The 23,322-nt window shown below is 34.5% G+C and overlaps 1 protein-coding gene across 2 annotated transcripts in view; it reads right to left on the bottom strand.

The window, feature by feature from the left end:
- The window catches only part of LOC114329727 (solute carrier family 12 member 6), a 551,775-nt gene that overhangs the window by 246,536 nt on the left and 281,917 nt on the right, over positions 1-23,322 (bottom strand). The gene's annotated exons all lie outside the window — the stretch shown is intronic.

The raw sequence follows: 23,322 nt of genomic DNA, 5'->3' as shown, positions 1-23,322 counted from the left end.
CTGTTTCCCTGCAAGTTATTCAAAATATGGTTACTGTTATCTGAAACTCCATTGACCAAAATCAAATAACTTGCTTAATATCTAGCATGCCTAGGAATGTGAAGCTGTTATTAGAATTAGAGGCAGAATATGCAATATTAGTTTACGTTATGTATCTTTCTGTTTTTAAAAAATTGTAAATATTGTTATTTTTTATTGTTAATTTAATATTGTTTCAGTTAAAACATGTTAAAGACTAAAACCGTCTATTTTATTTGTTTTTAAAGAAATCAGGAAAAATTAAATTAAATTAAAACAAGCTGAAATGCGAGCATTATCATTACGAAAACTTTGCTTATTTGCGTATTTTAATTCATAATATGGAAAATTGCTATTATAAAAAGTTGTTTAGAATTAAAAATTATGTTTTATTGCGCAATTATATCATTCTAATTTAAATATTTTGAACTATAAAGGTACTTTAGCTTTTCTTCGTCAAATTAAAAATAAAAGAGCTATAAATGAAAATGTATTTGGTATCCATAAATTGAAAATTTTCAAATATATTTTTCCATTAGAAGGATGCACATATCAGACCATAATTTTTTATTCTAAACAACATTTCATATAGTCGGTTCCCTAAACTCAGACACAACTGGCTAGTGATTTTAGTCAGTAATTTTGCCAATTTGACAAAAAAAATAATTACTAAATAGTTAATAATTACTAAATAATTCATAGGCGTAACCAGGATGATCCTGGGGGGGGGTTACAACTACTGGAAGGTCTCTGAGGGCTATGGTGTTAAGCGTATAGAGCTTCAAAGTACATCCCAAGGGGGGTTATAACCCCCAAACCCCCCCTGGTTACGCCCATGAAATAATTAGTAATTTTGCCAATTTTGGCAAAATTGACAGAAAACTAAAAAATTACTTACTAAAATCACTAGCCAGTTGTGTCTGAGTTTCAAATGGAACAGTCCATTTATCATTAGGTACTCCCAAGAGGAGGTCGTATACTCGTATAAACCATTTTATAGTATATTATTCAACGAGCATGTAATGATAGCTATTACTCACGATGATGAAGTTTGCGACACGAGCCGTTGGCGACTGTCGTAATTCATCAGAGTGAGTAATAGCCATTATATGCAAGTAGAATACTATACTTTTTCTACGACCTTTTTTTATTTTGATTAGTAGAAAAATATAATTATCAACTACTAACATTATTTAAAACGAAATATTTTATTTTTCATAAGAAAATATATTTTATATAACTATGGCAACACTGTTAGAATTACACTCTTTGGCTTTTAAAAATAAGACATATTTTAAGGCAATTACATGAAAAGGAACGTGTGCTCTCAATTAAAATCTATTGTAGGGGAGACCGGGGCAAAACGGGATACTTAAGAAAGAAAAAATCATAGAAAGAAAACTAAACTGTGTATTAAAAAATAATAAAGTCAGACAGGATCATTTGCTATTAAGCTTCATAGAAATGACTTTATTTATAATCCAAATTGCTTAGTTATTTGGTTATAAAGAACTGAACTTATCAGTGCGAAATTCCCGTTTTGCCCCGGTTACGGGGCAAAATGGGAAATGCTACGGGGCAAAATGGGAATGTATTTTAGTCAAGCTGGCAGAGTTCACAAATATGAGCACCTTCGTCTTCATCTTCAACATATGCGCAGAAATTATGAGCCCATCCATGGCAGACACTACACACTACCCATCCTTCAGTTGACTGCAAATATAAGTATCCACAGTAGATGCAACCACAATCTTCATCATCCTCTGATGAGTCAGGGTCCATCTCGTTTTCTTCTTTAGTTTTCTTCGATTTTTTTTATTAGTTTCAGTTTTAGTCAGATTCTTCTTACCAAGTTTTAATGCTGTAAAATAGTGGCAATTTAGGAAAGCGGGACAAGATGGGATAATATCCCATTTTACCCCGACCGCTTTGCCCCAACAGACATAATTTCAAATAAAATTAGAAATTTCTAACGTAAAAGCTATAAAAAGTTTCGCAGCACGCAATAATAAAAATCCGTAACAAATCTATCACATTTGAATGAAAAACGTGATAAAACTTGATTATTCATCTTATAGCACTTCTATAAATATCACCAAAATTTTTAACAAAACAAAAGAAAACGGATTTTATGTCTGTAAAGAAGCAAACTACGTGATTAAAAGTTTCTTTCTAATGACTGAAGTGAGTCAACCCACGTTCGTTGAATGGCGCTATTGCCGATATTATGACGACTGTAAGTTATGCACACCGATGCATTTCCCGTTCTGCCCCTAGCCTCGTTTTGCCCCGGTCTCCCCTACAATGAACAGTAAGTAAAACAGAATTCATTGATATGAATTTCATATCCGTAAGTCCTTTTACGAAATTAATACCGATTGTTTTAATACCTTTTAATAACGTCAATTTAATCACATTTAAACGTAAAAAATATACTAACCCATTGTTAAAGTTAAAAATCCTTTAAACATTTTTCAAATTTAATTGTTCATATAAATTACAATGATTATTTTATTAAATAAACAAGTTTAAGTAATTTTATTTGCTAATAGGTATATTAAAAGTGCCACGCACCACTTGCCCGTGAGTAATTAATTATTACTCACGGGTAAAGTAATGGGTGTTAATAACTATTCAAAAATAGCGAATAATGAGTATATTATTAAACGGTCGTAGAAAAAAGTATTTAATAAATCTTAAATTATTGCTTTCAAAATATACTCAAATTGTATTTTTGAACATCTTTTTATTTTATATAATAATTAAATTCACTATCAAATGTCGTTAATAATTTATTAATATGTACTTCATTTAAAATTTAGTTTGACATTCACGAAGTGTCAAACTCAAATGTGAATAACCTATGCTTTGCTTGACAAATTCAGATTAAAAAACTAGCCTAATTACTAGCAACGATTTCAGCTGACGGTTAGTGTGTCGGCAGAAAATAAAATGATTGTGACGTCACATTTTGGATTTTGAGGTCGATTATCTCGAAGACGGTTAGAGATATCGAAATGCCGTTTTCAGATTTGGATTCAGAAGACAAAACTACATACGAAACCATCGATATGCATCTGCTCTATGTATGGCAGGAGCGGCAACGCAATAGCACACAGAATTTGCGAATTTATAAACGAAAAGTTTTCTTTGAAAATTAAATATTCACAAAACATGAGACTACTACATGGTTTCGATGTATACCTGACTTAGTACCTTTTCTTCCCTATAGAGTGTCTCAAACGTAACATAAGAAAAATATTTCTTTTCTTACACCCGGTACAGGCTCAAAAAGAAGTTTGAGTAAACCTTTGCTCATAGTGAAATTACCAAATAAAAAATCTAAAATAAAAAAAATAGCAGAATCCCTTAATCGGTTCACGAGAAAATAAACTTTTAAAATGATCATAATTTTTGGTGGTGTAAAATTTTGCGGTTGAGTGTATTTCACCACTGTAAAGAATATAATGTCCTAGCAATGAAAAGTGAGGTAAAAAATCTAGGAAATGAATGTTCCTCGATTCGATAGCGTCGATAATTTGTCAGGTTGAATGCAATATCGATTTGAATGACAAATAACATTATAAAGCGGTTATTACGCAGAAACAGCTCCTATTTCCTTTCAGTTAGTTTGATGTTTTGAGTGGAAAAAAGGCAATTTAACTAATGTAATAAAAATCGATCTATTTACTGTTTCGGTATAGCATGGAATATTTAGAAGAAATCTATATCATACGTATTTCACAGTATGTGTAAACAATGAAGAGTTAGGAAAAGACAAGACAATAGACACATAAATTGATGTACAAAAAAAACATTATATTGGAAATAAAAAATTAATGGTTTGGAAAGATTATATAGCACAATTGTTTAACGACAAATGCGATCATTATTAGTCCGGGCTGTATGTTCGCCTCCGTTAAGTAAATTATTCCGATTCGTTTTTTGCACAAACTTACTCAAAAAGAGGTCCATATTACAAATCCACAGCGTACCAGGCGGTACCGCGGTCGGAAAATTGTTTAAACAATTTTTTTAAACAAACTAAAAAACAACTTTTTCACTTCATACAACCTTTATTAGATTCTTTGGGTCATTCTGAGCAAAAAAGGTCTCTTGTGATTTTTCTCTAAAATTGATTGCTGTCGAGTAACACGCGATTTAAAATTTGAAAAACGCGAAAATGGCCATTTTCAAGGATTAATAACTCAGTTAAAACTTATTATTATGAAAGTCAGAAAGTGACCAAATCAAAGATTAAAGCCCCTCTACAAGATCCTGAAGAAATATTTGTCATTATTTTACTTTCTGACTTTCATAATAATAATAATAATAATAAATTTTGAAATTAATGGCTTCCACTCGAGAACACCTAGAAGAGATGTTAAAAACTGTAGAAACAATAGGGAGTTTTTGTTGCTACGTAACGTAACGCATCTCCGTATACGTAAAGCAACTAACGTGTCGTAGAGGATGAATGTTAAAATAGGTAGTTTTTGTAACTGCCTTAACGTAACGTAAAGCAAATCGTAAAGTCATTTTTTAATTCCGTTGACATTCAAAAAATAAAGCAATGTTCACACAATATACAATTAATATACAAATGTAAAAAAGATAAATGAATGATGAAATTGTATGGTTTTAATTGCTTCTATTTAAATATAAAACTAATATTTTTCCTTAGGTTAAATTTTTTTTATTTTTGTTTATACCTACTTTTTAGTTGTAAATAATTGTACCTACATCAGGATTCCAGTATAATGTAAATAGTTTGGTAATATTTATTTGAAAATTTTATTGAAACTAGGTCATTTGTTTATCTAGTTATTAATTGTGGTGATCACTGTATTTCTTAAATTAATACAAGATTTGTTTGTTTTGCTTTATTAATAGACAACTTAAAAACAATAAAATTTTAAATCTATTATGAAGTTCTAATTTCCAATTACAAACACATAATAATTTTACTCAAATAGACTAATATAGACTATAAACCAATAACCAATATAACCTTAAAATGTTTATAAACGGGTCGTACGCTGATGAAATGTTCATTTGGTAGGTAATCGGGGAAGATCCTCGTGTGCATTCGGTGACTTTCGTCTCTATAGGGATGCGTTCTCACGTACGTATCAGAGCGTTACTTTAGGTAATACGTATCGAGATACGGGAGTTCAACCATTAATGCGCAAGCGTACATATCAAAAAGATGCGTTACGTTTACGTATTTGTGTGCACAAAAACTCCCTATTCTCTAATGATATTAGTATGCAGTTCGGTCTGGACAAATGCCGTGTTTTGAATATAGTCAGAGGAAAGGTACAGCCCGGTGGATTCGATATGCAAAATAGCCAGAACATCGAGGACATGAGCGATAACGATATGTACAAATATCTTGAAGTAAAGCAGGCGCGGAAAATTGACCATAAGCAAATGAAAACTGAGATAACTACTGAGTTTATAAGAAGGGTAAAACAGCTGCTTCGTTCACAGCTTAACAGTAAAAATTTGTTTAAGGCACTAAACACCTACGCTTGTTCCGCGCTTAGCTATTCATTTGGTATTGTTAAGTGGACAAAAACGGATATAGAAAATCTTCAGCGAAAAGTACGAACACACCTCACAAAGGCACAAAAACACCACCCTAAAAGTACAGTAGAACGAACGACATTACCCCGGAATTTAGGAAGAAGAGGACTTATAGATATAGGTGAGCAATTAGACAAACAAATTGCTAACCTGAAGAACTTATTTTCAGATGCAGGCTGAGTTATCTACTCTACATCGCGCTATCTGCGCAGCAGATGACACAACACCGATCAAACTGAGGGAACCAGAAATGCGCATAATCCACGTCACTAAAGACGAAAAAATGCGCACCTGGATGGGTAAACCTCTACACGGGCGACATCCCAATGAGGTCAGCCAAGACTATGTCGACAATACAGCGTCGAACTATTGGTTGACATCAGGAAGGATGTTCCCTGAAACGGAGGGATTAATACTGGCCATTCAGGATCAGGTTATACCAACCAGAAATTACCTGAAATATATCGTCAAAGACCCTCAGGTTCAAACGACAGATGCCGATATGGATGTCAAGCCCAAGAAACCATCCAACATATTACCGGGGGCTGCCAGGCATTTGCTACAACTGAATACAAGGAACGGCATGACTCAGTTGGAAAGATCCTTCATCAAGAGATAGCTATTAAACTGGGACTTCTCCAAACGGACCATCTCCCATATTATCAATACGTTCCTGAGAGTATGCTTGAGGATGGCAACTACAAGCTATACTGGGACCGCACTGTACTCACAGACCAAACAGTGGCACATAATAGACCAGATCTCGTACTAGTTAATAAATTAACAAGACAAACAACACTAATTGATGTGGCGATACCCAACAACAATAATATACATAGTAAATTTACTGAAAAGATCGCCAAGTACAGAGATCTGGAAATTCAAATACGAAGGCAATGGAGAATGCAAAGTACCCAGACGATACCGATTATTATGTCTACTAGTGGAGTCATTCCGAAGACCCTCCTCGAAAGCATAAAAAAGCTGGGTCTAAATGAACATCTTTATAAGACCATGCAGAAAGCTGTACTACTCGCGACGGCCAGAAGTGTACGAAAATTTTTGGTAGACACACCTGCATTCCAAGTCACCTAGGGCTCGATAACACGGAAAGAGTCCCACCAGAGCTCAATCCTTTTGGTACCGTAGGTATCTGGGATGAGTCAATTTTCCCCTTAGAGGGAGTGTGAGCCGTATGGATAATAATAATACTTTTTAGTCGAGTTATTAAGCCTTGAAAATGGCCATTTTCGCGTTTTCTAAAATTTTAAATCGTGTATAACTCGACAAAAATCAATTTTACAGACAAATTATAAGAGACCATTTTTTTTCTCACAATGACCCAAAGAATCTAAAAAAAAGTTGCCTAAAGCTAAAAAATTGATTTTTTGAATTAAAAAAAATTGTTTAAACAATTTTCCGACCGCGGTACTGTCTGTGGATTTGTTATAAGGATCTCTTTTTGAGTAAGTTTGTGCAAAAAAACAAATTGGAATTTACCTAACGGAGGCGAGCATATATAATGCTGAGACACAACCAGAAATTACAAGAAAATAAGTTACGAATGACACGATGAAAGGATTATGCTGGATGCTGGAATTAATGGAGGATATAAACGGTAAAGCTTAGATTAGCTGCAAACATAAATAATCATACCTAAAAATCATGGTTTAAAAATGATTGCGAAACCTATAAATAGCATTTCCAAATCTGGTATAATACCTGACTAATGGTTAGTAAACACAATAATAACCATTATCATCATGATCATCAGCCCCTTTAAAACCCACTGCAGAACAAATGCCTCTCCCTGTTTGTATCTAGAGTCGACGGTCTTGTGTAGTATGGATCCAATTTGTCATCAACTTTTGCAGATCGTTTTGCCATCGTGTAGGTGGCCTTTCTCTATTTTGTTTATCTGTTCTTGGTCTCCATTCGGTTAACTTACATGTTCAACTTCTATCCTTCATCCTTGTTACGTGTCCAGCCCATCTCTGTCTGATCTTTTCTTTTATCGTTATTTCTATCATTGAACGCTCCATATTTCTTTGTGCTATTCTTAGGCTAGCGACTAGATCAATTGGTGATACTAAATACACTGGTCGTCCAAAAAGAAGTAGCTCAAATGTCAATATCGAAGCAATGCATGAGAGTATTGGTGAAAGTCGAGTAACCTCAATTCAGCGTAGTAAACAAGAATTGAAAATTTCAAGAAGCTCTCTACAGGGTATGTTTACCTACGCAATGAAAATATACGCTTGTTTACAAAGTTCAATTATTGAATGATTATTGACACAAGAACTGAATCCTAATGACTATGCGCAACGAAATACATAGTTGTTGAATGGGTTATTGAAAACCGATAAGTGGCTGCTGATCTTTTGAACAAAATTATCTCAAGCAATAAAGTACATATTATTCACTTTAACGGCTTTGTTAATCGTCAAACTTGCCGTATTTGTGGTTCTGGGAACCCACATGTGACTGTCGAAAAAAATACATCCACAAGGTATCACAGTTTGGTGCGGATTTTGGGATGAAGGCATTATTGGACAATACTTCTGTCAGAATGAGACTGGTCAAGCAGTGACTTTTACTGGTGCTCGACATCGCAATATGATAACAGAGTTCTGTCTAAATTGGATGATATGGACGTGGACGACCTCTGTTTTCAAAAAGACAGTACCACTCACTTGCCATACAGCCCGTGAAACCAGTCAATTATTGCACGAGACATTTCCTGGTTGTATATTCTCTTGTTTCGGTAATCAAAATTGCCCCCTGCCCTAGATCATGTAATTTAATACCATTGGATTTATTTTTATGGAGTTATTTGACGTCAAACCCGCGCATTGAAAGAGGAAATTTAACGCTGCATCATCGAAATTCAGCCACATTTGCTATGCGCATCTGCTAGCAAAGCCGCGAAGGCCATTTCCTTGATGTGCCATTCCATACATAAGCCTATATCCTATGTACTTTATGATTCAATAAAAAATTACATTCTAAAGAAGAAAACGGTGTTTTCTATTTAATTCAAATCTTGCATAAATTTTGGGACATCCTTTAATTAATTAAATGGGATTTTTGTCTACTATTACCTTAAAATAGTATATTAAATTTAAATGCTTATATTTTTAATACAGTATTGGCCAACATTCACATACAGTAACATATTATTAACCTTTTAATTTTGTACAAATGCACTAAAAGTTCATAACGAATGCGAAAATCATTAATCATATATCATAAAGAATGATAGCTGCAAAGACTGAAAATAAATTATTGTTCCTTATAAAAATTCCTTAATGTTTCCTGAGAGATTTTCTGAGAGAATAATGGAATCCTTTATCATACGATAAGTGACTATAAATTCTGTAAATGACGGGATACGAGTATACGCTAACCTGTTGAAATCATCATAATATAAGTATCTATACATTTGCATATAGCTGTTCCATTATATCTTTGCATAAACATCATGATTCATTTGCAAACAAGTTAAATCAAAACATTAAATGAAACGTACGTCGATATGTAATATTATCATTATTACGTACTGTCAATGTAATGACAATTTGTATATTAGAAAATATTAGTTGTCTCATTAGCGTAAAAAATAAATACTTACCGGAAGTAATCAAATTAAGAGAGCAACAGTTAGTCGTTCTAACAATAATGTTTGAAAATAAAAATCACAATGACTGAAAATGATAAATCTCAAAATTTATGGTAAACAAGGTATCAAAGACATGCCGTATTGTTTTTCCTTGTTTAGCGTATTGTGGTTTCTATGGACAAGCGGCTTAATTTTGCGATATTAGTTTCTGTTAGTAAAAAAGAGAGACCTAGTATAAAAAGTAATTTGTGAATAATTTCATGCATGTACAAAGATACAATGGAAGAACTATATTATATTTCTCGCTCCACAAAAAATTATACTAAACGAACTAAAACGTTTATGAACTGATAGAGATTAGAACTAAGAAAAGTCGTTAGGATGACGCTTTTTAACCGGAAATGACAACATAACTAGGACTAAATATTCGAGCTCGACTTTTCAATATCACGTGCATTTTTCTGCGACCATAATGTGGCACTTCCGGTTACAACATTTTAACAGAAAGTGATATAAACGGAAGTATATTGTTACGACAGTTCCGTAACATTGATCCTGCATAGAAAAAGTCCCTTGACGAAACAGAAGAAGTATAAAGCTTGTTGCTCACTTATGCGCTGCATCGCGAAGCGAAGCGCGGAGAAAAAGGTTTTTATGAATTTTCTTCATGTAGTTAAATATTAATTATAACCGCGCGTATCTGTGCGAAGCAACGCGCGGCGCAACAAAGAGAGGCAAGACGGATCGCAACCGTATAATTCTAGGCGAAGAAATTCTTTTGGGCGCGGGCGCGCTTCGTATTGCACTAGTGAGCGGAGATCTACGGAAGGCATGCGGAAACTGTTCTGAATTTACGAAAAATTTATTTTGATTGTCCAAAATTTAGGGATGGAAAAAACCTACCGGTTTTTTACTCCGCAATAATCGGTTTTTTCGTTTGTTTTTTGTCACGGTTAAAACCGGTTTTTTCTTACTAAAGTAATAACCGGTGAAAAACTGGACAAGTTATTTCTGAAAAAAATAATGAATTTAAAAAAAATGGGGAAGTATTTTTTATATATTATGGGGTTTATACGTCCTCCTATATTTGCAGGGAAACGTCTATAAGCTGATATAAAAGTATCTATTAGCTAGAAAGCTAGTACATTATATTATTCTTTAAACACATGTTTAGCTGGACGATAAATATGGATTTAAGTAGAATATATTGTCTTTTAATCAGTGTGACAAAATTGTGGATTACGGTAAATATAGTGCACAAGTCTCAGTATAATTAGCAAGAAAAAGATCATCATCATCATCATCATCAACCCGTACTCGTCCACTGCTGGACATAGGTCTCCCTCAGATCTTTCCATCTTTCTCTATTTTGTGCGTCTTTCATCCAGTTGCCGACAATACGCTTCAGATCGTCAGCCCATCTGGTTGGTGGTCGTCCTCTGCTCCGTAGTGCTTCTTCTCGTGGCCTCCACTCGACAATACATTTTGTCCATCGATTGTCTGACAATCTGGCGACGTGTCCTGTCCAATTCCACTTGAGCGAAGCGATTCTTTCGACAGCGTCGGTTGTTTTTGTTGCTACGACGTATTTCTTCGTTTGGGATTCGGTCCCTTAGGGAGACACCCAACATATGGCGCTCCATAGCCCTCTGAGTTATGCGAATCTTGTTCACTACCTTTTTTGTGAGTGTTAATGTTTCCTCCCCATAAGTGAGTACAGGCAATACACACTGGTCAAAGATTTTCCTTTTCAGGCATATGGGTAAGTCCGATTTAAATACATAGCTTAGTTTACCAAACGCTGCCCAGACTAATCCTATGCGACGTGGGAGCTCGCACGTCTGGTTATCTCTTCCCAACCGAATTTCATGTCCCAAGTACTTATAAGATGCAGTCTGCTCAATATCCATTCCACCAACAATAATATTACGATTTAGCACCAGATTAGTCATTATTTGCATCTTGTTGATGTTAATCTTTAGTCCGACCTCTAAGGAAGCGTAATATAACTTGTTCAACATTATTATTGCATCATCCATACGATCGGCTATAAGGACGATGTCATCTGCGAATCTCAAATGACTGAGCTTCTCTTCATTTATATTGATACCATATTCGTTCAGATCTGCCTTCTTAAAAGTGTGTTCTAAAAGGGTTGTGAAAAGCTTTGGTGAGATGGTGTCTCCTTGTACTCCTCGCTGCATACAGAATTTATTAGTTTGTTGATCAGAGAGTCTTACGCTAGCCGTTGCATTGTGGTAGATATATTTTAACAAGTTAGTGTAGCGATGGTCTATTCGGCATTCTGTCAATGCTTTGAACATTTTCTGCTGGTTTATGGTATCAAACGCTTTCTCGTAGTCCACGAATATCAGTGCCAATGGTTTGTTGTATTCCGCCGACTTCTCTATCACGTTTTTTAATACCAGTAAGTGGTCGTTAGTGCTATATCCAGATCTACGCCCAGCTTGTTCTCTAGGCTGTAAGAAGTCCAACTTAGCCTCCAGTCTTTTTTTGATAATTTTTGTGAAAAGTTTTTATATGTGTGATAGCAGATTGATAGGATTATAGTTTTTTAGATCTGTTATGTCACCTTTCTTGTGCAATAAAACAATGGACACCTGAATAATTTTATTTCCACCTTGTTTGATTGCCTCGATCATTACTCCGTCATCGCCAGGGGATTTATTATTTTTCATTTCTGAAAATGTCTTTTTAACTTCGTATGGTGTTAATTCTGGCATTAATCCTGATCCCTGGTTTGTGATTTTGGGCAGGGGCTGATCTTGCCTTGCGTTGGTGCTCTCATACATTTCGCGATAAAACGATTCGGCAACCTTAAGGATTTCGGCTCTATCCGTAGCAATGTTGTTGTCTTTGTTTCTTATTCTGTACATATTTTTGTTGCCAAAGTTATTCGTATTTCGCCGCAAAACTTTTAAACTTTTGTTTTCTTGAATTATATTTGAGTTATTTCTCTTGTATTGTTTTCTCTTATGTCTTTTCGGATTGATCGGTGGATACCTTTATTTAATTTCTTCAGTGTTGTGTAGTTGGAGTCGTATTTTTCCTTCAGTTGTCTTCCTTTACTTATTACAAGAAAAAGATAACAGGTCAAATATACGTCAACCAAACCCCAGTATCTACAGCTACCTCGGCAGCATAACGAATGAACAATGGACCAACCAGGATATCTCAAGAGCTATCATGGAAAAAGCTAGACCTACGTTCATTCGGATAAGGGCCTCCTTCAAGAGCCACAAATTCGCTCTTGGTATAAAAGTAAGAATGCGGCGATGCCACTACGTCTTTTCTGTCCTTTTTTGCGGTATTTTATCGTGTATTTTGAACAAAGATTTATGCAGAACATTGGACGCATTTGAGATGTTGCTATATCGGGAAATACTTAAGATCATGTAGACTAACGAGCCCTAAATATGGAGGTCCTCAGAAGAATAAAGGATAAACAAGACCCCCCTTAAATCTGGATAGCTACAATATTATTTATGACACATTATGAGAAATGAATCCAGATATGTTGATAATATTGATATCGATTCGAATGGAGTAGCGCATACTAAAATGCAATGTAAATGTAAGATTTTAACCTAATGGTTATTAACTATTGATTACAAAAACCAAACACTGGTTTTTGGAATAACCGGTTTTTTTGACCGGTTATAACCACCAGGGTAAACTGTAAGTAGAAAAAACCGGTATAACCGAAAACCGGTATTTTGTCAAAAACCGCCATCCCTACCATAATTATAAAGAAGTGTATGATGCTTTAGATCCGAACTACCACAACCAGATGAGGCGTGATAATATTTGTGAAGAAATAGGTGAAAATTGTCAACAGAAATGTTTGACAATTACAGTTTTAGAATGTGCTTGATTTTAAAAATAGAATGTTTAGTTAGTTACATGTTTATTTATGTTTCTAATATTCCTCCTTCATGTCTATAGAGGGAAATAGTATAATGTTTTATGAGTAGAGTGAAAGTGATAGTTTTAGTGGTGAGCCTGTGTACGTACGTACGTACCTGGTGAGCGACAGTTCAGTAAATTTTTCTGGGCTCATTCTATAATACTGAAAATTTTTTTTTTCATCTTTGAGCAAATCGCCATGAAGGTGGTGAAATTCTTCGTAAATTTCTCTTTTTAAATTTATGTTATGAATCCAAGATTTTCTTTTATAATTCATATTATGCACAGCGCAACATAAGAGAGACGAGATTGTTTAATGGAGTCTCTGTGATGTTTTGGGGTGGAATTTCCCTGAAAGTAATACGGATTTTGTGTCTACATGGAGGCTCTTTAAATAGCAAGAGATACATTACACATATTTTTTTTTGAACACTTTGTTCCTTTCGCACTCTATATAGGAAATAATTTCATCTTATTGTGTGTATTCCTATATTAGTGGTATGATAAGGTATGGCCTCCTAACGTATCGCAGTCGTCAGTTAAAACACATATTAAAGAGTAAAACCGTCTAGTTTCTTTGTTATTAAAGATATCAGAGAAATTGAAGAAATAAAAGGTTTACAAAATATGAGACTACAACATAGTATCGCTGCATAACCACCTTTTTACCTTTCCCTCCCGACAGAGTGTCTCAAATTTTTGTTTCGGTTAAAAAACATGTTAAACTACAAAACTGTTTATTTTCTTTGTTTCTAAAGATATCACGTACATTCAAAAAACAAAATGTTTCCAAAACGTAAGACTATAATACGATTTCAATGTATACTCAGGTTTGTACCTCGTCCTCCCTACAGGGTGTTTCAAACTTAACATAAGAAACACATTTCTTTTCTTCCACCCGGTATAAGTACAAAAAAGAAGTTTGAGTAAATCTTTGCACAACCGTGTAAATACTAAAGAAGTATCTAACATAATAAAAAAAATAGCGAAATCCGTTAATGCGTTCCCGATAAAATCAACTATGAAAATGAGCATACATTTTCTATATCCCTAATTTATGCCTCGCAGTATATTTTGTTCTCCCCTTACTAAGGTGCGTCGAATAATATATCGCTGGTACTATTTCGGCAAATTTAAAATAGTACTCTTTACTACAACTCTGGAACCGAAAGTTTTAAGTCAAATTTCTCACCTTTATGATCATCTTTCAGTTTTAGATTTCATTCGACTCCTCATATCTCATTCTATCTCTTCTAATAACGGAGGAGACGGACAGACAGACAGACGGACGGACAGAGAGGCATGAAACCGAAAGTATATATTTACTCTTGTCTTTCTAACGCGCGTTGAATAATATAATATTCCGGCTACTAGTTTTTACTTTTAAAACAGTACTTCCGATTGCAATTAAAGCTAGGACAAATGATCCCCGGACAAATAATCCCTGACAAAAAATCCCCACAAATTATCCCTGGACAAAAAATTCTCGGACAAAAAATCCCCGGACAAATAATCACCGGACAAAAAATCCTCACAAAAAATCCCGGACAAATAATCACCACAAATTTTTTTGGACAAAATATCCCCACAAAAAATCCCGGACAGAAAATCCCCAAGAAATATTTGCTGTCGAATACTTCTCTAAAAGTTTTCCCGAAATTTTACCAAATTTCGAATTCCAATTCCATGCTGAAAACTTCAAATTTTACATGACAAAGGAGTGTGAGTCTTTTCAAAAATCGTGGAAGATATGGGGCAGTCGTTCTCATGACATGCGCTTAACGCGCGTTTTGATAACGCGCGATTACAACTACATACATTTTACTTGAGACCGTTCACATGCCAGCGGGTTTTAATGACCTAAAACGCGCATCAGCCTGTGAACGCGCGTTAAGCGCCTGTCATGAGAACGACTGCCTCATATCTTCCACGATTTTTGAAAAGACTCACACTCCTTTGTCATGTAAAATTTGAAGTTTTCAGTACCTATATAATTGAAATTCGAAATTTGGTAAATTTCGGGAAAACTTTTAAGCCGATGCCGCACTGCAGGATGCTAGATGGTGGCTTGGATGGTGGATTTTAAAGGTGGATGGTGGAGGGTCGCTGCATCCTGGACGCAGTGAAAGAGTGAAATGAAGTCAGAAGTCAGTATCCAACTGACTACTGAGGAATCGTTTGTTTCATTTGTTACGTTACATTTGGTTTGTTTTTTTAGCATATCGTCATATTAGAGGTAAAACTCACTCACTAAACTTTTCAGAAAGTGAAGAAAAATCGACTTAAAGGCAACAATTGTTTTTTAAATTCACCTGACTTGAATATTGGATTTTTTTAATGCAACTGCAAAGAATAAATAAAACAGATATTTTAAGCCATGTTTAGTCACATGGTGGGTCTGCTGGGTCCCAAATTGCCCTTCTTTTATACACAGCACTTATTACGCTTTCATCCATAGCGAGGCTACCCGGATGGATTATCAAACACGACTGATATGGGCATGCCCCGGAATCTTATATGAACAAACTGGGGAATTTCCCCCATCACTTTCACTACCGTCAGCTAATAAAGAGAAATGACAGCCTATCTCGCTCACGAAGACTTTAACCAATCATTTATGTTAACGCCATATCTAAATGTCATAAATAAAATAATCAAACGAGGCTTAACTCGGCAATGTCAATTCTGTCAAAAGTAATGACAGTTAGTGGAAAAAATTTTCCATTAGTTTACAGTTTTTATTTTTTATTGTATTACCTTTAACGATTTGTTCTTAGTAATTTCAATTTAAGTTGGTTCCTTATCCTTCGTTGATAAAGTGTAGTTTTGTTTTAGTTACGAAACGAAAGAACTTTTGTGTTGTGTTAATAAAAAAAACTGAACATGGTTTATTATTGTTGTGTACCGTTGTGTACAAATCATAGAAAAGTTAGAAAAATGCATAGATAGGTAAATAGTAATTAGTTTATAACTGTTTTATCTGAAACAACAAATAAATACACGTACCTATATTTAGAAAAACATTGTCATAACTTTTTTTATATCCCTTTTCCTTACTAAATTTGACGGCAAAAATAACATATTTTTGTAACTTGGGAATTCCGAATAATTTATGAGTATTACTTAGATATTATTTAAATAAAATACTTTAACAAGCTTAGTAAGTTCTGGTATTTTATATAGGTGAGATTATAAGAAGATATTTTAATTAGTAACGAAAGGGCCCGCCAGAGGCGCTGAACGGATGAAATTAATGCTTGTCCATTTAAATTTCCCGCCAAATGGTGATTAGTTAACACTACGGTCGCAACTGGCGAAAGGAACGAAATTTTTACAGTGAGTTGCCTATCTATCCGGTAATACTATATTATTAATCTATGTGATATGGGTGGATAGACGCCTGGCGGACCACCGGGTGGGTAGATGGTAGTGGGAGGCCACTGCGGCTATCGTCGTTGTATTTATTATTCGTGGTATAAGTAGCTGGATGATCGCCAGGCGGGTATAATCTACCATCTACCATCCTAGCAAACTTCCTGCACTGCGGCAACTATTCGGCAGCAAATATTTCTTGGGGATTTTCTGTCCGGGATTTTTTGTGGGGATATTTTGGCCAAAAAAATTTGTGGGGATTAATAGAATAGAATAGAATAGAAATATGCTTTATTGTCACTGAAAATTTTTACAATTTTATGGACAAAGCTTACATACAGTCAAAAGAAAACATAATATCAATAACAAATAAAAACAAGTACAATTTACTAAAATAAGATAAATCGTCAATATATGTACAGTATAATATAAGATATAAAAGCCAAGACAAAAACAATTTATTGCAAAATTTATATAAATTGCAAATTGAACATACTTACAACAAATATAATAAAATACATAAGGAACTGACAAGTTTATGCTACTGCGTATGAAACCCAATTTTCTTAGTTATTCATTAAGAAATTCTTCTATTGATTAGTATGGTCTTTTAGATAGATAGGCTTTTGTCATTTTACGGAACTTTGGGAAAGATGTTACAGATTTAAGTTGTAACGGGAGATGGTTGTACAGTTTCTTTGCGGAATATAATATAGATTTCTCTACTAACTCAGTGGATGGAATCGGTAAATAAATGTCAAAGATTGAATTTCTGGTGGAGTAAAGATGATTGGACCTTGCTGGAGACATGAAGGTGTTTACGAATTAAACAAACCGTTTCTAGAATATATAAAGATGGAAGTGTTAAAATTCCGTGATCTCTGAAGTAACCTCTGCAATGTGTAGATCTTCTGAGCCCAAACATATATCTTATTGCTCTTTTTTGCAATTTAAAAATAACATCAAATTGAGCAGCTGTACTAGAACCCCAAAAAGGAAGACCATATCGGAGATGAGACTCGAACAACGAAAAATATGTTATTTTAGAAGATGCTAAATTGAGTTCCCTTGAGACAGATCTTATTGCATAGCAAGCTGAGGCAAGTTTCTTACTTAACGGATCGATATGAAGGGACAATTTGAGGTTGCTGTCTAAAAAAATACCAAGAAATTTTACAGAATCAACGGTACTGATCTGGCTGTTATTAAGAGGCAAAGGTTGAAGAGCTCCTTTAAAGGATAATGCTACTGTTTTATTTACGTCAAAAAAGAGTAAATTAGAGTCAGACCAGGTCTTTATCGTCAGTAGATCCGAAGTTATAGTTTCATGAAGAGATGCAATAGTTGAGTTGCTCCAAGTGATACTGGTATCATCAGCAAAAAGAAAAATTTTCTCACCGATTTTTAAATTAGTGATGTCATTTATAAAGACAAGGAACAGAAGAGGACCCAATACTGACCCTTGTGGTACTCCACATACAATGTTTTTGAGACTAGAGTCAGTATCATTTGCTCTAACTAGTTGTTTTCTATTATTCAAGTAGGATTGGAACCAATTTAAAGAAATACCTCGAATTCCATAGAAATTTAGTTTTGTAATCAAGATGTCGTGATTTACACAATTAAAAGCTTTGGCATAGTCGCAGAAAACAGTGGCAGTATAAAGATTATTGTTTAGTGCTTGGTAAATCTCATGTAGTACAGAAAACATGGCATCAGTGGTACAATTATTTGTTAAAAAGCCGAACTGATTTTGTGATAAAATGTTGTAATCAACGATAAAGGACATAAGTCGAATTTTAATGAGTCTCTCGATAATTTTTGATAGTACCGGTAGTAAGGCAATAGGTCTATAGTTGCAGGCATCAGCTTTTTCACCACCCTTATGAAGAGGAATAATAATGGCTGTCTTTAGGCACTCTGGAAATTTACCTTTTTCGAAGGAATCATTAATTAGAGAGACGAGGATTTCCAACACATTTTCTGTGAGATTAGAGAAAATTATTATAGATAGTCCATCAGTACTACAAGATAATTTGCTTTTGATACTATTGATTGTTTGGATCAGTTCAGAGTTATCGACTGGTCTTAAAAATAAATAATTCGAGACCTTTCTAGAGTTAGGGAGATAGGAAATGGGATCTTGTTGCGGCAAAATAGTTGATGTTATATTTTTACTCACATTAACGAAGTATTCGTTTAGACTTTCCGAATTTGGAAGGGAAAATGATTGAGCTGTGTGAGTTTTATTTCGAAGATCGTTTATTATAGACCAAGTTTCTTTTGCAACACTTTTAGAGCTTCCCAGACGATTTTGATAATAGGCTTTTTTAGCTGATCTGACAAGTTTTTGATATGTTGTCCTGTACTTCGTGATATATTCAGTGACAGAAACATTGGTAGTAAATTTCTTGATGGATAGTAGTGAACTCATATTCTTGGCTGATATGCGAATACCTTTCGTAACCCAAGGTTTCCGATGTTTTGGCTTAATGGGGATTAAAGGAAATGCCTTATTGAAGATGCGGAGAAGCTTATCTAGAAAAACACTGAAATTATAGTCCACGTCTATAGAAGGAAAGTGCCACTCAGAAGTTAAACATAAATTTTGGAATTTACGAAAATTCCCGGTGGAAAAAATCCTACCTAAACGTCGGGTTTTTGAGGAGGGTTTGGTGAAGATGTTAAACTTCGTATACACTGCTTCATGATCAGATAGTCCCGCATTAATAACTGTAGAACAGACATCAAGGGGTGAGAAATCGGAGACAATATAATCGATTATGGTAGATGTAGTTGTTGTAATCCTTGTAGGAGAATTAACGTACATTGAGAGACCATACGATTCAAATATGTTGGCCAGGGACACTTGGGTAGCACAAGCAGCAGCATAATTAATGTTAAAATCACCGCATAGAACTTTTCTGCTTTTATGAGGCAGGTCATCTAACAAATTTAGCAGGTTTTGAAAAAATAGTTCCACGGTAGAGTCAGGTGATCTATAAATGCAAATAATGTAAAGATTAAGATTTTTATTATAAACTAAGGAAAACTCAAAGTCTAGTCAACTATTTGTCCGGGATATTTTGTGGGGATTTCTTGTCCGGGGATTATTTGTCCAGGGATTTTTTGTCCGGGGATTTTTTGTCCAGGGATAATTTGTGGGGATTTTTTGTCCGGGATTATTTGTCTGGGGATTATTTGTCCGGACCCCGAAAAGAAGACCTATTAATATGCATACTCTTCTCCAGAAGCTGTAAAATGTAAACAACCCCACATAAACTTGCACTCAGGCCCGGCTCAAGACGAAATTTTCACCCGGGCAAGGATCCTTTGAGTCGCCCCTCCCCTCCTAGTAAAAACCCCTATAAAAACAACAACAATCAGCTGGTTTTTAAGTTTGCAACACTTTTCGAGTAACTGCTCATTTTAAGACCTTTGACAGCCCCACTGTAAAAATGTTCGTGTTAAATCAACACAGCATGATATCACAGGATGTTAACACCTTTTGTGTGTGTCATATTGACACCGTCTGTGTGTAATTTGGACACCAACTGTGTGTTATATTGACACCGTTTATGAATATGACACACAGACGGTGTCAATTTGACACTCAGAAAAAGTGTGTAATCCCATATAAATGTAATTGGATAGTAAATCAACGCCATTTTGGTTTACATACTTTACTTTACTTTACTTAATCAGTAGACCCATTAGTACCTTTCGGTGTAGGGCCATTTATAATACAATTCATTAAATTACAATTCAATAAATTACAATATTTTACAATCTTCTGAATTGTCCTAGCTCTTAACGAACTTTCTCCATTCCTTCCTATTGGATGCCATCTGTGTTGCTTCCTGCCAAGTCTTACCCTTACTCTGCAGCATCTGCGAAATGTCACTGTTCCATTCTTTGATGGGCCTTCCTCTTCTATTCTTACCTATTGGTTTGGCTTCCCACACTCTTTTCACTTGTCTATCATTGTCCATCCTGGTTAGATGTCCGAACCATGCCAATTTTTTCTTCTTGATTGAGTCGAGTATCGGCTTGATTTTGAGTCTTTCTCTTATTTCTTCATTTCTGATTCTATCTGTTCTTTTTACTCCTATCGTTCTTCTGAGGTATTTCATCTCTGCTGCCTGTATTCTGCTCTGGTGTCTTTTGTTTAATATCCAATTTTCTGCTCCATATGTCACCGTAGGTCTATATATTGTTTTGTATATTGTCATCTTGGTCTTTGTTGATATTTCTTTGTTATTAAGGAATCCTCTATTTAGTGCTTGGAATAGTTTTCCTGTGTTTTCCATTCTGTTGTTAAGATCGTCCTCTATGTCTCCTTTGTTGTTGATTACTGTTCCTAAGTATTTGTATGAATTTGTCTGTATTAATTGATGTTGGTCTATCATTATTTCTATTTGATCTTCCGTCCCTTGTTTCCTTGATATTTTCATTATCTGAGTCTTCTCTTTGTTTACGTTTAAGTTGTATTTGCTTGCTTCTAGGTTCCATTTCTCTAAGTTGTATTTCAGTTTTTCTGCTGTTTCCGCAATTAATACTATGTCGTCTGCAAATATACACATCTCAGCGTTTATCATTTGCATTCTGTTCCAACCGATGCAGTATTTCTTGAAAGTTTTCTTACATTCTTTCACTATCTCATCTATTACATTTATGAATAGCACTGGGCTGAGACTTCCCCCTTGTCTAACTCCTTGAGTTGTTTCAAATGGTTCTGACTGTATATTTAACATTCTTACTGTATTTGTTGTTTTCATGTATATACTCTTTGTTGCTTCTATCAGTTCTTCGCTTACTTCCTTCTTCTTTAGGCTTTCCCATATATCTTTTCTTTTGACTGAGTCGAAGGCTTTTTCCATGTCTATAAAGCTCAGGTATATTTTTCTATTTTTCTTTAATGCTTTTTCTATTACTTGTTGCATGGTAAATATATGGTCTTGTGTGTTGTGTCCTTTCCTGAATCCACTTTGTACGTCCTCTAATTTATGTTCTATTTCTTTTCTGATTTTCCTTTCTATTATGGTTTCGTATACTTTTGCTGCTACACATAGTAGTGATATACCTCTATAGTTCTTACAGTCTCTTGTGTTTCCTTTTTTGTATATAGGTATAATTACTGCATTTGTCCATTCTCTGGGTATTACTTTTCTCTTCCATATTAGGTTATATATGTATAACAATTTTTCTTTTGCTTTTATTCCTATATATTTCATCATTTCTGGTGCTACTTCATCGCTTCCTGGTGCTTTTCCAATCTTTATCTTTCTTATTGCTTCTTCTAGTTCTTCTTTTTCTATAGTTTCTGGATTTTCCGTGTTTCTTATGGATACTCTCTTTATGTGGCTTTCCTTTTCCATTGTGTTCACTTGATTTCCATTCAGTAACAGCTGGAAATGTTCCCTCCATCTTTCCATTATTGTTTTATCGTCATTTATTATTATTCCTTCCTTGTTCATTATTTGTTTCAGTTTCGTTTCTTTGTTGCTTCTTAGGTTTTTCAGTGTTCTATAAAATAATTTTACGTTTTCTGTGCTGTTTTCTTCCATTTTTTCTCCGAATTTTTCCCAACTTTTCTTTTTCTCTTTCCTAACTATCTCTTTAACTTTTGTTCTTTTTCTCTTATAATTTTCATATTTTTGTTGTGTTTTGTCTTGTATGTATTCTTTCCATAATTTCTTCTTTTCTTTTATTTCTCTTTTCACTTCATCGTTCCACCAAGACGTTCGTTTCCCTCTGTTGTTATTTCTTGTGGTTCCACATATTGATTTAGCTGTTTTTATCATCGCATTTTTAAATTTTCCCCATTCTTCTTCTATTGTTTCTGTTATTATATGTTCATTGTCTATTTCTTTCTCTAGCCCTTCTGTGTATCTTATTTTCGTTGTTTCTTCCCTTAGTTTATAAATTTTTATTATTTCTTTGTGTTCTCTGTTTATGTTCTCATTTCTTTTTATTTCTTTTCTTTTGCTTTTGAATGTGGTTTCTAGTAGATAGTGATCACTACCAATTTCATAACTCCTTTTCACCCTTACGTCTCTTATCCAGTTCTTCTCTGTTTTTTGCACTATAGTATAGTCTATAATTGATTGTTCGTCTCTTGATTTGACTTCTCTTGTGATCTTGTGTATCCTTTTATGTTGGAAGTGTGTGTTCATAATCACCAGGTTATTGTCTAGACAGAATTCAAGTAGTAATTTTCCATTTTTGTTTATTTTTTCCTCCCCATACGGTCCGATGACATTGTTCCATTTTTCTGCTTCTTTCCCCACTCTACTGTTCATGTCTCCTGTGATCACCATTTTCTCTGTACAATCATTTATCACTTCTTGTAATTTGTCCCAGAACTCATTCTTTTCGTTTTTTGTTGCGTCTTCATCTGGTCCATAGCATATGATTAGGTTTGTATTGGTTTCCTCTGTATCCATATATATGTCTACTCTTAGTATACGTTCGTTGTAATATATCCAATTTTTTACTTTGTTGATACTATCCTTCTTAATCAGGCACGCTACTCCTGCCTGAGCTCTCTTCGTTTCTTCCACTCCACTGTATATTAGTAACATTCCGTTTTCTAATATTATTGATCCTCTTCCTTTTTTCTTTGTCTCTGTTATAGCTACTATTTCAATGTTCTTATCTCTAATTTCTTCCCCCAGTTCTATTTCTTTCCCATTTATACCTCTTACATTCCATGATGCCATTTTCAAAATTGTTCTGTTCTTTTCTATGTTTAAGTTGTACTTCAATTTGTTTTTCCTTACGTTTGTGTTATTATC

The sequence above is a fragment of the Diabrotica virgifera genome, chromosome 10 (assembly GCF_917563875.1).
Source record: "Diabrotica virgifera virgifera chromosome 10, PGI_DIABVI_V3a".
Classification (NCBI taxonomy): Eukaryota; Metazoa; Arthropoda; class Insecta; order Coleoptera; family Chrysomelidae; genus Diabrotica; species Diabrotica virgifera.
This window is presented reverse-complemented; position numbering and strand designations above follow the sequence as displayed.